Source organism: Aotus nancymaae, unplaced genomic scaffold (assembly GCF_030222135.1).
Source record: "Aotus nancymaae isolate 86718 unplaced genomic scaffold, 86718_ANA_hifiasm-v0.15.2.pri h1tg000043l, whole genome shotgun sequence".
In the NCBI taxonomy this organism is placed as follows: domain Eukaryota; kingdom Metazoa; phylum Chordata; class Mammalia; order Primates; family Aotidae; genus Aotus; species Aotus nancymaae.
The window spans coordinates 3,689,393-3,703,835 of record NW_026988457.1 but is presented as its reverse complement, the minus strand read 5'-3'; the positions used below and the strand labels follow the sequence as shown (position 1 = coordinate 3,703,835).

The window sequence follows — 14,443 nt, the reverse complement described above, 5'->3', positions numbered from 1 at the left end:
TTATTTTATTATTTTTTTGAGATGGGGTTTTGCTCTTGTTACCCAAGCTGGAGTGCAATAGCGCAATCTCGGCTCACTGCAACCTCTGCCTCCTGGGTTCAAGCGATTCTCCTGCCTCAGCCTACCGAGTAGCTGGGATTAGAGGGGCGCGTCGCTACACCTGGCTAATTTTGTATTTTTAGTGGAGACAGGGTTTCTCCATGTTGATCAGGCTGGTCTCAAACTCCCAACCTCAGGTGATCCGCCCGCTTCGGCCTCCCAAAGTGCTGGGATTATAGGAGTGAGCCACTGCACCCAGGCACAAACATTTATTTTTAATAACAGCAATACTGAGCTGTAATTCACCCATTTAAAGTGTACAATTCAGTGATTTTAGTATATTCACAAGGTTGTGCATCCATCGCTACAATCAATTTGGCTCATCATCCCAAATCTTGGACCCACTAGCTATCACTTTTCACTCCTTCCTCCCGCAGCCCTGGGCAACCACAAATCTACTTCCTGTCTCTATGGATATGTCTATTCTGGACATTTCATAAATGGAATCATACAGTATGTGAACCTTTGTGACTGGCTTCTTCCACTTAGCAAATGTCAACATTCATCCATGTAGCATGTATCAGCATTTCATTCTTTATTGTGGCTGAATAGCTCTATGGATATGCCACATTTTATCTGTTCCATTTAGCTGTTATCAATAATGCTGCTATAATCATTGGTGTACAAGGATTTTTGTGGACATTTTTTAATTTCTGTTGGGTACATACCTAGGAGTGGAACTGCTTTTACATGCTTTCATTTTAAAAAAGACTTTTTTTGACAAATTTTACATTTACAGAAAAATTGTGAAGGTAGTATAGAGAGTTTTTATATATCACCTTACCAAGTTTCCCCTATTATTAACATCTTACCTTAGTAGGATGCATTTTTAACAATTAACAAACCAATACATTATTATTTATTAACATTGCTTGTTAATAATTAATATTAAGAATATTGGGTATCAATGACCAACACATTATTTAACAACATTCATATTTTATTTTATGAATAAAATATTCAGATTTCCTTAGTTTTTACCTAATGTCTTATTTATGTCCCAGGATCCCATCCAGGATACCAAATTGCAATAGTCATTTCTCTTTTGACTCATCCAGACTGTGACAGTTACTCAGACTTTCCTTGTTTTTGATGACCTTAACAGTTTTGAGGAGCACGGGTCATGTAGTTTGTGGAATGTCCCTCTGTTAGGATTTGTCTGATGTTCTTTTCGCAATGAGACTGGTGCGATGGGTTTCGGGAATGAAGACCACAGGGGTAAAGCATCGTTTTCACTTTGTCTTATATCAAGGGTGAGTTATCTCAATGTGAGTTACCATTGTTGATGTTGACCTTGAACACCTGGCTGAGGTAGTATTTGTCAGGTTTCTGCACTGCGTGGTGACTCTAACTTTCCCCTTTTTCATACTGTGCTTTGTGGAAGGACGTTACTCTGCACAGCCCACACTGAAGTGTGGGTGATGTTCTACCTCCCTAAGGGGGAGTACCTACACAAAGTATTTGGTATTTTTCTGTAAGGAAGATTTGGCTGCTTCTTCATTTATTTATTCAAGCATTGAGTTGTGCTATACTTCATGCTATAATCCAGTATTACTGTATTAATTCTGTGGCTCAAGTTCCAGCTTTGGCCTTGGGAGCTCCCATAGTGGGCCCTTGTCCCTGTGACATGCCCCATCGATGGATTGTTTTCTTAACACTGTTTTTCTTTTTGGTGCTACAAACTGACCCAGGCTCATCTAGAATATTTTCTGGGTCTGTCTTCAAATTAGCCATTTCTCCAAGGAGTCCTGCTTCCTATGATTGGAGGATGCTGTAGAAACCAAGATTTGGACTCTAGATGTGTTCTGTACATTTGCTTTTCACTCTGATCATCCCCATGTGAACTCTTTATGACTTTTTTTGTCTTTACATTTTCCAGTAAGTCTGAAACAGCCACTAGAGTGTAGTGGTCAAGAGGAAGGACTCAGGAGTCAGATTGCCTGGCTTCATCTCATAGATCCATCATTTATCCCCTTATGGACTTAATTCCTCCATGCCTCAGGGGACTCTCCACATATCTCCAGGGTTCCCTTCCTGTACAGCTCTCTGCTCTCTGGTACTCTGTCCTGCAAACTCTAATAGCCTTGGTCTCCTGAGACTCCCAGCTCCATCTTTTCAACCAAAAGAGTCTGTCAGGTTCCATCTGGTGCTCCCTCCCTATGCAGTACTTTGAACTCTCTTAAGGCGGTCAGCGGTGGCAGTCACAGAACTCACCTCATTTGCTTCATGTTTCTTTTGGATCATTTTCCTTTGCACCTAATATTCAGTGTCATAAGAACCTTTGTTTTCTATATTTTGTTTTTTTAGAGGGTTGGTTCAGCTAAAAGAGTAAACCCCATCCCAGTTACTTCATCTTGGCCAGAAAATGTACTCATCTAGTTTTTGAGTATGAATATACATAGAATTTAAAGTTATTTAAGATGAGAATGACTCCTTACCTTATTAACATATCATCATCCACAATGACTAACCATGCTGTTTTGTCCTGGCTACGATTCAGAAATCTTTCCAAAATGGCAGAAGTCTTTCCACAATGACCTAGAAAAGTCAAGAAGAAAACTTACAATGTATTATTTTCTACAAAATATATAGAATTAATTAATTTCTTTTAGGTTTTCAAGTGTTGTAAGAGCTTACATGTCAACATGCACCTTAAAAGTTCAAAATTTTTAAAAATAGCCTTCTCTAATTTTCATAGACACATTGAACCAGTATGAACTTTGGAGATAATCAAATCTAAGCCATTCATTTCACATGTGAGGAAATGGAGACGTAAAGAGATTAGTGGAATTACACAGTCCACAGATAATTTGAGACAGAGATGGAATTAGTATCTTCAGTCCAAGCAAGAAAGTTTTAAGACTCACAGCAATGATAGATGCCCGCCATCATTTCTTAGATACACTTATTCTGAAGGAGCTGTTAGAAGCCCAGGCAACACTGCCACAGGGAAGCCACAGCGCAAAGGTGGAAGTTTATGCCCTCATTTATTTATTTTGTAAATATTTACTACCACTAAGTTTCTAACATGCCAGTTACTGTGGCAGGTACTAAGATATGCACCAATGATATAGTGTTGAGTAAGACAGAGTAACAGTACTTCAGACACCAACAGATAAATTACAATGCTTTAAAGGACCAAAATTTTGCTAGGACCAAAATAAAATACTCGAGAAGAGTAGTCAAACTGATAAACAGGAATATGCCCCTCATTTTAATCAAGTATTTGGTGACACAGTGCAGAACAAACTAATATTAACTTATATTAATGACTTTAAACCACTCAATTTGACCTTTATTTTCTTTACTCTTGAATATGTATCTTTGAAAGCCATCTCAAATTCCTTTTAGAATAAATATAAATATAGACAATAATAAGGTCAGACAGAAATGAAGAAATCAAATAAGGAATGCATAAGTAAATACATGATTATTAAACCCAATCTAAAATAGTTTTTCCAAATCAAACAGCAACAGACAGACTCAGTAACACACTTAACCTTGTAGGAAGAATTGGTAACTACAGAAATGGCATATATCTGATTCTGCATTGTACTATATTAATGAAGGAATTATGGATGACACTAACATAAAATAATCAAGATGCATTACTGTATAGAACAAGAAAATCAGTTTGCTACTCCTATTTTACTTGTAAAAGGACATGGGGAACATAAAAACTCAAGAAAAAAGGGTGGCAAGAATATTGAATAAAACTTTAGATGAATAAAGAATATCTGAAGATGAGGTGGCCAAATTTATACTTCCATTTTTTGAAATAATTTTTTTTAAATGTTTGTAGATGTAAGTGCAGTTTTGTAACATGGATATATTGCACAGTGGTGAAGTCTGGGCTTTTGGTGAAGCCATCACTCGAAGAGTGTCTATCGTACCCAGTGGGTACTTTCTCATCCCTCATCCTCTTCTGCTCTCCCACCTTTTTGAGTCTCCAGTGTCTACCATGCCACTCTATAAGTCCTAAAAAGTATTTTTAATTAGAAAGCCTGCAATTTGAAGGAAAAAGCAGGTTTATTTCCAACAATTTACTAATTAAAATCTTAACATATAGAATAGAGTTTATTCTACATATAACTGGTGTAGAATGTGGTTAGGTGGTACTCCCAGGTACTATAACATGTGAACTAGACTATAAGACTGACGAGGATAGAAGCTTTGTGTGGAAATATGATAAATTAACTTTAAACACCCCATTATGGCCACAAAGAATTATGAAGGTATGAAAAATCTATTGTTAAACTCTATTGTAACCATCACGTGCTCAATTATAGGATATAACCTACTAAAAACTTGCAACACTTTGTACTATAAAGCCCTTAGTTTCAAAGAACCAATATATATCTGTGAGGAAAGAAGGAAAAAAACTAATATAAGGCAAAAATTATAGCATTTATAAAATATTTCACTTTTATCCTAACCTAATTTACTATATTACAGAATGGGGATGTTTAATAAGGAGAGTAGTAGGAATTACGGACTCACCTCTATCTGTGTTAGGAATTCCCAAATCCACAGTAGGGATAGAACTTTCTGTATAGTCACTGTAGTATTCAATAAGACTTGCCTGGCTCTCCCAAGTCTGTTTAACAATAGGTACTGAAAAAATTACAGAGGTGACAGTCACTGGCACAGTTATACAGGGAAGTTTGAAAACTCAAAACAGCAGTATAATCACCTACAAGGGAAGAGAAACATTACTTGTCGTTCTTCAGGTGTTCCAAGAGTTGCTTGCTTCCAACCCTTAGAAATGCCAACGTTGATGACTAAAACCCTCTTTTTGAAGCAGGTTTCTCTAGGGTACAGCATTTCTCATTCCTGTGATGAACACACTTACTTCCATATAATGATAAATTTTCTGGTTTGATTACGCTATTGTGTTTACATTAATGTTAACTAATTTTTCTCTTACCATGAAACATGGTAAGAGAAAATCCATCCCTCTTACCATGCAGAATGAGAAGACCTTTGCAAACTATGCACCTTCCCGCCCAAAGATTCTAACAGAACTACCCAACCCTACAAAGGACATGACCTTGCCAAATGAGAATCACTGCATACGATAACTGATATTATGATGTTGTACTTTTGAAAAATGTGGAAGAAATAAGATTCAAAACTACTGCAGACTTTAAAACTCTATCATTAGCAGCTACATTGCTTTAACACAATAAACACAACAGAAAGCTGTCCTGGTTTTCTGTATTTTCGGTTTGGATGCTCAAAGATAGCTCTGTCTGCATGCCTGACATACAGACTTACCACTACTTGATATTAATTCATCTGATCAAGTAATTATTTTCTTCTATACTTAAGAAACAAATTACATCTAGGCATCTCTGAATTTTAAAAAGTGGTTTCTTGTTTTTCAATGGAAAAAGAATATAAATTTTATATCCTGTTAAGAATCAAAAATCTGATGAACCAAATCTTCACTTAACTTTTGAGAAACTTTATCAGATCATGTATCTTTCCCCTATTCCCAACTGAAATCAATCTATATACAAAAAGTGACATTCCAATGTAAAATTTAAGTGTTTAGTAAGTAAGCAAATTCTGAGTCCAGCGCAGACAGCCCTTATGTAGAAAATTCAAAAGTGCACCATTTGATAATCTCTCATTCATTGGCTTAAAGAAAAAAAAAAGCTGAGTTCTGCACATCTGCTAAAATTATTACCAAATTGCCAGTTAAATATTATTTTTATATAATAAAATATAATTTTCTGCAGCCACAGAAAAGCAGACAGTTCTAAAGGTTTCTATATGTGAAAATGGTCAAAGATTAAATAGATAGGGCTATGGGGGGGACAAGAAAAAGAAAAAAGAGATTTAAAAAAATTTCACTCTGTTTTACTTCCAAATTTCAGCACAACAAAAATGTTAATCCTGGCACTGCTGTGGCAGTTTGCTTTGCATATAATAAGCAAGAGAACTTACCCCACAAAGGGCTCCCTGCAGCTTGCAGTCACTAAAAGTTCACACTGTTGGGTAAAATATCCTCCAATGCATAATGCTGGAAGAAGCTGTGAGGAAAGGTCAAGAACTTTCCTCAGTCCCCAGCAAGGGTCCTGCAGGCTGTGCAAATTCTGCTTTCCGATTTCCTCAGCCTGTAGGCCTTCAGTCCTCTTTGCTCTAATAAGGTTTATTAAATGACACAGGTGTTTCTTCTCAATTAACTGATTTAAATAAAATTAAAATCAAATTCAAGGAAGAGTTAGTGCTTTTGCTTTCTCTTTTACTTTGAAACAGGTAAAATAGGAATTACACTAAAGAATTATCGTGTGTATGACTTATTTCCCAACACCTGGCATAGTGCCTAGGCCATAGTAGGTACTCAATAAATAGTTGAATGAGGACTGAATTTTGTAGGCATTTCAATAAAAGGCCTAGGATTATTTGTGGAAACTAGTTAAAGGAAGGTTTTATTCATAAAGGCAATTCAGCCTTTGATTAATCATTTTAAAATAAGCCAACTATTTAAATATACTAAGATATTATGATTCTATAATACCTAAAGCACTCAACAGTTTATACATCTCTCTCCTTGTCAATATAACCCCCATGATTCTGTTATCTCTTAGCTGTAAAGGATTTAAAGTCTTCTATAATAACAGCTTAAGGCTTTATTTTCAACCAGGGTTGATTCTAAATTAGTTAAACATTTAAAGTATTGGTTTATTTATTAGCATCATTTAAATTATAAAATGAATTCATTCTATTGTTTACAAAATATTTTATATTGTATTGAGGCACTGTATTCCTAAAGATATTAATCTTTGAGAAAATACCTCAGTAAGTTACCTGATACATTATCTCCTTTTCAATAGAGAAGCATACTTCCTATCACATAATAGTGAATGCCTCTTTCAAGAAAGTTTGTCACAAGATAACTTAAATTTGGAGCAAAGTAAAAATTTTACTATAAAAATGCCAGCTGCACAGATGGCATAAATCTTCCTTAGAGCTTTCTAGACTCTAAGCAGAAGATGTGTCTCACTATGGAGGAGAAAACATGCATTTTTTCCCCTGGGGAAGTGACTTGGAAAAGTGTCTCAGATTCTAAATGAACTTGATGCTTGAACATTTTATTAAAATGACCACACCATCAAATGTGAATAGTTTTTATTTTAAGGAATCCACTATATTCAGATGGCCCTTTTGTCTCAGCATGCAAGTCAGTAGCCAGAAAATAAGACCCTGTTTGCATTTCTCTCCTCAGGAGCAGGTTAGGGAGACACACAAAAGTGTGTCCTAACTCAACATTTTAAAGATTGAGATGTACCCAGGACTGAAAAGCGTCCCTCCTGGATGAGCTTACACAACATTGTAGGGTAATCTGGAACATCAGCTATTCAACAGCCTGGGAAAGGCAACACCTGACTCCTCTCCTCTCTTCAGTCATTGATCTGATAACCACTCATTTAATTAGAGTCTGGCCTTCTATCTGGCTGTGTTTTAATTCAAGCCTTGCCTTTGAAGTAAGCAGATTGTACCACAGTAGAGGTAAAGCTCTTTAGTCAAAGAGAATACCAGTCACCAAACACCCCTCTCAATCAGTTTGTTCAGATTTGCCTCTAGACAAGATCACAGCAGTAAAGACAGCAAACAGGTTTTTTTTTTTTAATCTAAAAGGAATATGGTGCTAATTTTTAAGAGCTTAGGAAGCTGTGAAAAGGAACTGAAGGCTGAGGAAACAGAAATGTAACCTCTTTAATTAGAGGGAAACTGCAGGACAGCATCCCACAACCCACCATTTGATGAACAAAACCAGCGGCTGCCACAAGGTACATGAGACATGCACACAAACTGCATGGCAGAATGATGCAAAGAAAATTCTTAAGGTTTTATGACAGCTCACATCACACAGTGGGAAACACAGAACCCAAGAGTAAGCCATCAAGCTGAATATTAAAACACCAGAGCTCTTTTCCTTGCTTAAATATAATTTTACATGCTATGCTCAATTCATCACCTTATGTAACAGTTCTCAAGTTTCTTTAAAACCCTACTAAATGCTTGCCTCTCAGAGAGCGTTGTTGCTGTTTCAATGATGTCAATGTGCGTTACTTCCTTGAATCAAGAGACAGAATATATTTTTGCTTATTGTGTTCTAAGAATGCTATATTTCACTTAAATGAGAATCCAGACAAAAGCAATTACATAAATGTGTCGTCAAGCAAACAAAGTACAATATTTACATTTGTTTTTTCATTTTGAAACTTGGTTTTATTATCAATTCTTCCATGAGAGCATAAAAACTAAATGCAACCTATATTTTCCCTTTCTGTGACTAGGGCCTTGAACAGAACATGTTCCGTTTCTCCTCCTCATCCCGGGAGGTGATCAACACTATAATGAACCAGGAGTGGGGGCCATCGCCACTCAGTGCCAGAGAACACTGTGCCCACAATTAACCATACAGCCCACTCTCAACTTGGCAAAGATAAATACAGTTTCTTATCTAGATTTTTTTCCTTCGTTACTAAAGTATTTCTATCACAGAGTGCACAGGGAAAGGAAAATATGGAAAAAACAAAAACAAAAACACCCCAGACAACGTATTTGCTTGACTGTAGTAGTGATATGCTTAGACAGGAGTGGCAGTCTACATTCTCAGCTCGACTTGTATTTTAGATCCTGGTGGGTTTCAATTCCTTGCCATCCCCATTGCTACTAAAAATGGAAAGCCTAATTTCACAGCTTCTGGCCAAGTCAAAACTGACCTTGAGCATAGCGGGACATCAACATGAATATCAAAGACTATTTATCAAGCATTGAGTTTGTAATATATACAAGAAGATTACAGTATAGCTGTGCTGTGGTAGAAAAAAACATGGGATTTAGGAGCCAGAAAACCCAAGTCCTTGGCTCTGCTACTCAACAGGATACAAGAAACTGGGCCAGTTGTGTATCATTCCACACTCAGCTTTTTCTACAAGTGAATAACAATAATTATCATATCACAAGGCAGTGTCAACATGAAATTAGATGACAGAACATATGTGAAAAACACACCAGAAAATGTCTAAAAGATGAGCAGTTAGAAGCAGTGTGGTGTTGTCCTTGTAACTGACAGAACTACATAACTCTTTAGGCCAACTGGTGGCTGGACTAGCCTTGTAAAACAAGGGGCAGAGCCCAGTGGCCTGGCAGGTTACACTTCCATCATGCAAAATGGACTTCAAAGTCACTGAAATCCTGTTGCCTTAGACTATCTTTTCAAACAAACATATCCAAGTTGAAAAATGGCTTACCACAGAAACCCAAATATGAAAACTTCATGATACATTTTTGGCCTCGTACTTCAGTGATCCCACATTCAAATTAACAGCAGTAAATCAATGCATCTGGGTTTGGGAGGTTTGTTTCTAATGCTCCTAACGGGCTTTTAAGATCTTGTAATTTTTAAAGACTTTTGACTCAAAATTCAAACTGAAAAAAATTTCATGAATATCTAAAAAGATCATCTCAAACTTACACAAAATAAAAAATCAGTAAACTAGATTATTCAAAATTACTAAATCAAAATTAACTAATTTTTTTTCATTTCTGTAGAATATAAAAAATACAACAGAGAACGTCCCTAATTTTAGTGATTCACTGTGACTTGAAAAATGTGTTTCAAAGAAAAAATACCAGCAACACCATCCTTAACATTACATTAATATTGTGAAAACAATCACTACTCCAAGTGCAGCTTCAAGAGCAATTAAATCAACTCAAACAGTTCCTGCTTGCTGCAAAAGACATAAACCAAAAAGCAGTATAGTTCATTTCTCCAATACCTTTTTAAAGAAAGTATTTGTCGAAATCATCCCACCAAACCCTTCCACATTATGAAAAAAGTTAAAGGACATTAAAGTTAAATTTATGATAAATAAAAATTTTATTTTAACTGCTATACTGATTCTTCATAGTAGCGTAAGACTCCTTGTATAACAAATATACATATTCATTTAGGCTGATTTAATAGGATTTGGAATTTAATGTGGCTATTTTAGGCAAATGTGAAGGTTTATAGTTAATGTACTTTTATGATATAATTGATTATAGCTGGATTTTAATTGATGTTAATGTCTTAGACAATACTTTAATCCCAAACTATAATATTATTTTATTTGGAAAACATCTTCTCCTTTAAAATATAATGTGTATGTATCATATTATCCCATAAAATATATAAATGAACTTTCCCAATAGTTCCAATCCCATGAAAATGACAGTTGGTTTAGAAATCTCTCCTACATAAATATCACATCCTTGGTGAAACTGACAGTCTTTTCAAGGGAAAAAAATTAAAATCTACACTAAAATTAGAATATGCAAAAGACTGCCTAATTTTCAACTTCAGAAAAGTGTTGCTTGAAATAAGGTGCAAAAAGAGAGAAATTATGTCTATTTATATTTAGGATGGGCTTTTTTCCCCCACATTATCACCACAACTTAGCAGAATTCTGTAATGACATCAAAAACCTGAATAAAAACAACATTAATCTACATGCCAGGATTTCCTTAAGAAGAGATTCACGGGCCGGGCGCAGTGGCTCACGCCTGTAATCCCAGCACTTTGGGAGGCCGAGGTGGGTGGATCACGAGGTCAAGAGATCGAGACCATCCTGGTCAACATGGTGAAACCCCGTCTCTACTAAAAATACAAAAAATTAGCTGGGCGTGGTGGCACGTGCCTGTAGTCCCAGCTACTCAGGAGGCTGAGGCAGGAGAATTCCTTGAACCCAGGAGGCGGAGGTTGCGGTGAGCCGAGGTCGCGCCACTGCACTCCAGCCTGGGTGACAAGAGCAATACTCCGTCTCAAAAAAAAAAAAAAAAAAAAAAAAAGAGAAGAAGAAGAGATTCACTGTACAGCAGCTTTTCCTTCTTCTCCAATATTATCTACCCAAAAGCAAATACATCTCTTTATTAAGTTCCAAGGTATGCATTTGAAATAAATTGAAAAAGAAGAAAAAGTCTTCAAGAGACTATTATTTGTTGGCCTGCTGTTACCTTGATATCCCCTCTGACATTCTTCATCCAGTTTAGAGACTGTACATGGACCTAGTATGTTGTTTGACAAAATAGATAATTTTTCACACAGTCTCCACTACTGCCACACTGACCTTTTCCATTTCCAATTTAAAATACTGCTATAAACAGTATTGGCTATGACCACTCATGTTTCAATGCAAAATTTTCCTTCCTAATTGATCTTGGTGACTGAAATGGTGCAATGAGGGATACTGATTAATTACTGCTTTCACTTCAACATCCTAATTGTCATTATCCCTTTCCTGAATTTATACTCAAAAATTATTTGTACTTTTTTTAAAAGGTAGTTTGAATTTTAAACATTCAATAAAATGAAAAACCCAAAACATACTTCTGTCACCATGAAATTTCTTGCATGTTTTTACTGCAACAAAAATATCCTTCTTCTTCACTGGCTTTCCCTAAAGAAAAAAAAGAAATAATATATATATGTACATATGAGTCAGCGTTATCTTAACTTCACACCCACGTTAGATCTCACATGCTCTAGAGTTCAAATTAACCAATGTCAAGGATATCAAACATGTTTCCGGGATAAAGTTTTAGGGGAGAAATGGAACCATAGGTCAGCTGACAACACAGCCTTTCTGTCCGCCAGCCCTGGACCTGCCTGCTCCACCATGCAGAGAATGTGCATTCCCTCGACAAGTTTCTTAAGCTCTCAGAATTTCAGTCTGCTTGTTTAGGAAAAGGAAATAATAACCACCGCAAGGCTGCTATTATTACTATAATTTATTAAGAACATAGTAAGTGACAAATAAATGTTAGTTACCTCTCCCTTCCTCTCTCCAGATGGTGGAGATTTTGACAAAAAGAGAGAAATAGAGGGATTTTTTAGTGTAATATAAGAGATGTTGCCCTTTTCTGGGCCTGGCCTGACTTTTAATGTTGAAAAGATTTTTACCGCCTCTTTACTGGCTACCCAAGCACTAGGCTAAGGATGTTTGCTCCTCTGCCAAAGGTAGGATTCCTTCAAACACCTGGTGGAGGTGAGATAGGGGTAGTCCTGGAGCCCAGGCTGATCACACAGATGAAAGCGGGCACAAAGAGGGATTTGTCAGCAAGGCACACCCCATCCCTTTATGACCCCTTTATTACCCGTCTTAGGCCTGCAATGTATTTCAATCATGACTCCTACATCATTTGGGGCTGGTGTATAGTGACACCTAACTACAGCTTTGTCATGTCACTTAAAGCACTAGGACAGCACTGAAAGAGCAAGCAAGCATTCTGCCTAGAAAGACTGGTCTCCCACTCTGGAACTGCAAACACATTACAGATTCTCTCCCAACGCTGCACTGTGTTGTTTGTGTGTGTGTGTGTTAACGTGGCACACACAGACTTCTGTGTGACTGACTTGAGAATAATGACACCATTTGAGGTTGGTGAACATATTTTCCCTTATGAGAAAAGCTGTTAACTCCTACTGAGTGTCAGGGCCTCCAGGCTTATACTAGGGCTGGACCCTGGGTCTGCCAAAACAAGTGGGTTCATTCTGAAAGTTCTCAATGGCTGGCAGAGCCACATCCTGAGAGAGTAAAGGGTCTGGGCTTGTGGAGAAGGTTTGAGTGTCACAGAAAGCACTGGAAATCACATTTCTGGGAAATGGAATAGAAATTCCAATCAATGTATCCTACATCATCAACAAAAGAAATAACTCTGGGCACACTAGCCCTAAAGCACTATGGTGGGCAGTCCCTCACAACGGCTCTGGAGTAAAGGGGAGCCCATCAGAACCCTCGCTTACCTCTCTACTAGCTGTGTAGCCATAAGCAAGCACTTGGCTTCCCGTGCCTCTCTCTTCTCATTTGTAAGATGGAGTTACAATAGTACTTACCTTGTAGGAGTGTTATTACTAGAGACAAGATATATAGTTCTTACCTGACACAGGGAAAATGTTGCTTTTCTTTTCAGTATGTAACGTGCTAGTGCAGCACTATTCACAATAGCAAAGACATGGAATCTACCTAGGTGCCCATTAATGGTGGGTTGAATAAAGAAAATGTGGTACAGATATGCCAAGGAATACTATGCAGCCATAAAAAAGAATGACAGCATATACTTTGCAGCAACATGGATGCAGCTGGGGGCCATTATCCTACGTGAATTAATGCAGAAACACAAAACCAAATACTGTACCTTCTCACTTATAAGTGGGAGCTAAATACTGGGTATGCACAAACATAAAAATAGGAACAACAGATACTGGGGACTCTAAAAAAGGGGAGGGAGGAAGAAAAGCAAGGTTTGAAAAACTTCCTATTGGGTACCATGTTCACTATTTGGGTGACAGAATCAACAGAAGCCCAAACCTTAGCACCATGCAATATACCCTTATAACAAACTTGCACATGTATGCCCTGAATCTAAAATTTATTTTAAAGTGCTAGGATGACATTATGCACAGCATCTAAATTCTTCCTTGGATATGCAAAGTTTTTCTTCTGCTACTTACACAAAGTGGTAGAAAAGAATGGAATGTGGTAGCACAGGAGGAGTCCACACCATTGGTACAAAACTCAGGCACTGGGGTCAGGGGAGGTCGTCCGCCTTTGTCCCAGATGTAGAGGGCAATCTGCCACAAGACAGGAGACAGGCAGTGATGAAAGAACTCAGTCAATACAAGTATAAGAAGGGACAAAATATCTCAAGGGAAAGCAGAACACACCTTCCATAGAGAGTAGGTTGAACCATATCAATTTCTCAATATTCAACAGGACTTTTTAAACTTAAAAAACAGCAATTCCATGTGAATAAATCTAATCTACTACTAACAATAAGAAATTAACTATGAATCAATATTCTGACCTCTAAAAAATTCCAAAATAAGCGGTTTTAGGGAAGAACACATTCTACAACATCATCACAGAGAGAGATTTAAGATAATATTATTATGTCTCCAGTTTCCTACAGTATGGTAATTACATACCCCAAACTTGCTTAAAACTCCAAAAACATTGGGTAAAATGCCCTTAAATATTTCAATGTATTGCTAAGTCGCCACAAAAGTGTGGAACCTGTGAGAACAAAAATGGGAATGTGAGATCGTTGGGGGAAAGAAGCAGCAAGCGTAGTTTTCCGCAAGGCTGTTTCTGATAGGAGTGAAGAGACTGAAGTCTATGACCCACCCAAGGTGGGGTGTGACTAACAGCAAACCCCTACATAAAGCTCAGACCATGGGTCTAAACAGATGGAAAAGAAGAATCTCTAAACCTCCTCTTAGATTTTGTAACCAAAAGCCAGGCCTCCCTAATTTGTGCCACCTGTGAGGTCCCAAAACACCTCA

General features: G+C 37.2%; 1 long non-coding RNA gene across 1 annotated transcript; it reads right to left on the bottom strand.

Moving 5' to 3' along the window:
• Positions 1-4,653: 4,653 nt before the first annotated feature.
• On the bottom strand, positions 4,654-13,669 carry LOC110567610 (uncharacterized). The gene is made up of 3 exons (XR_002477984.2): positions 13,613-13,669; positions 11,489-11,558; positions 4,654-4,713 (listed from the first exon to the last, which is right to left on the bottom strand). It is a non-coding gene; the product is annotated as an uncharacterized LOC110567610 (long non-coding RNA).
• Positions 13,670-14,443: the final 774 nt, after the last annotated feature.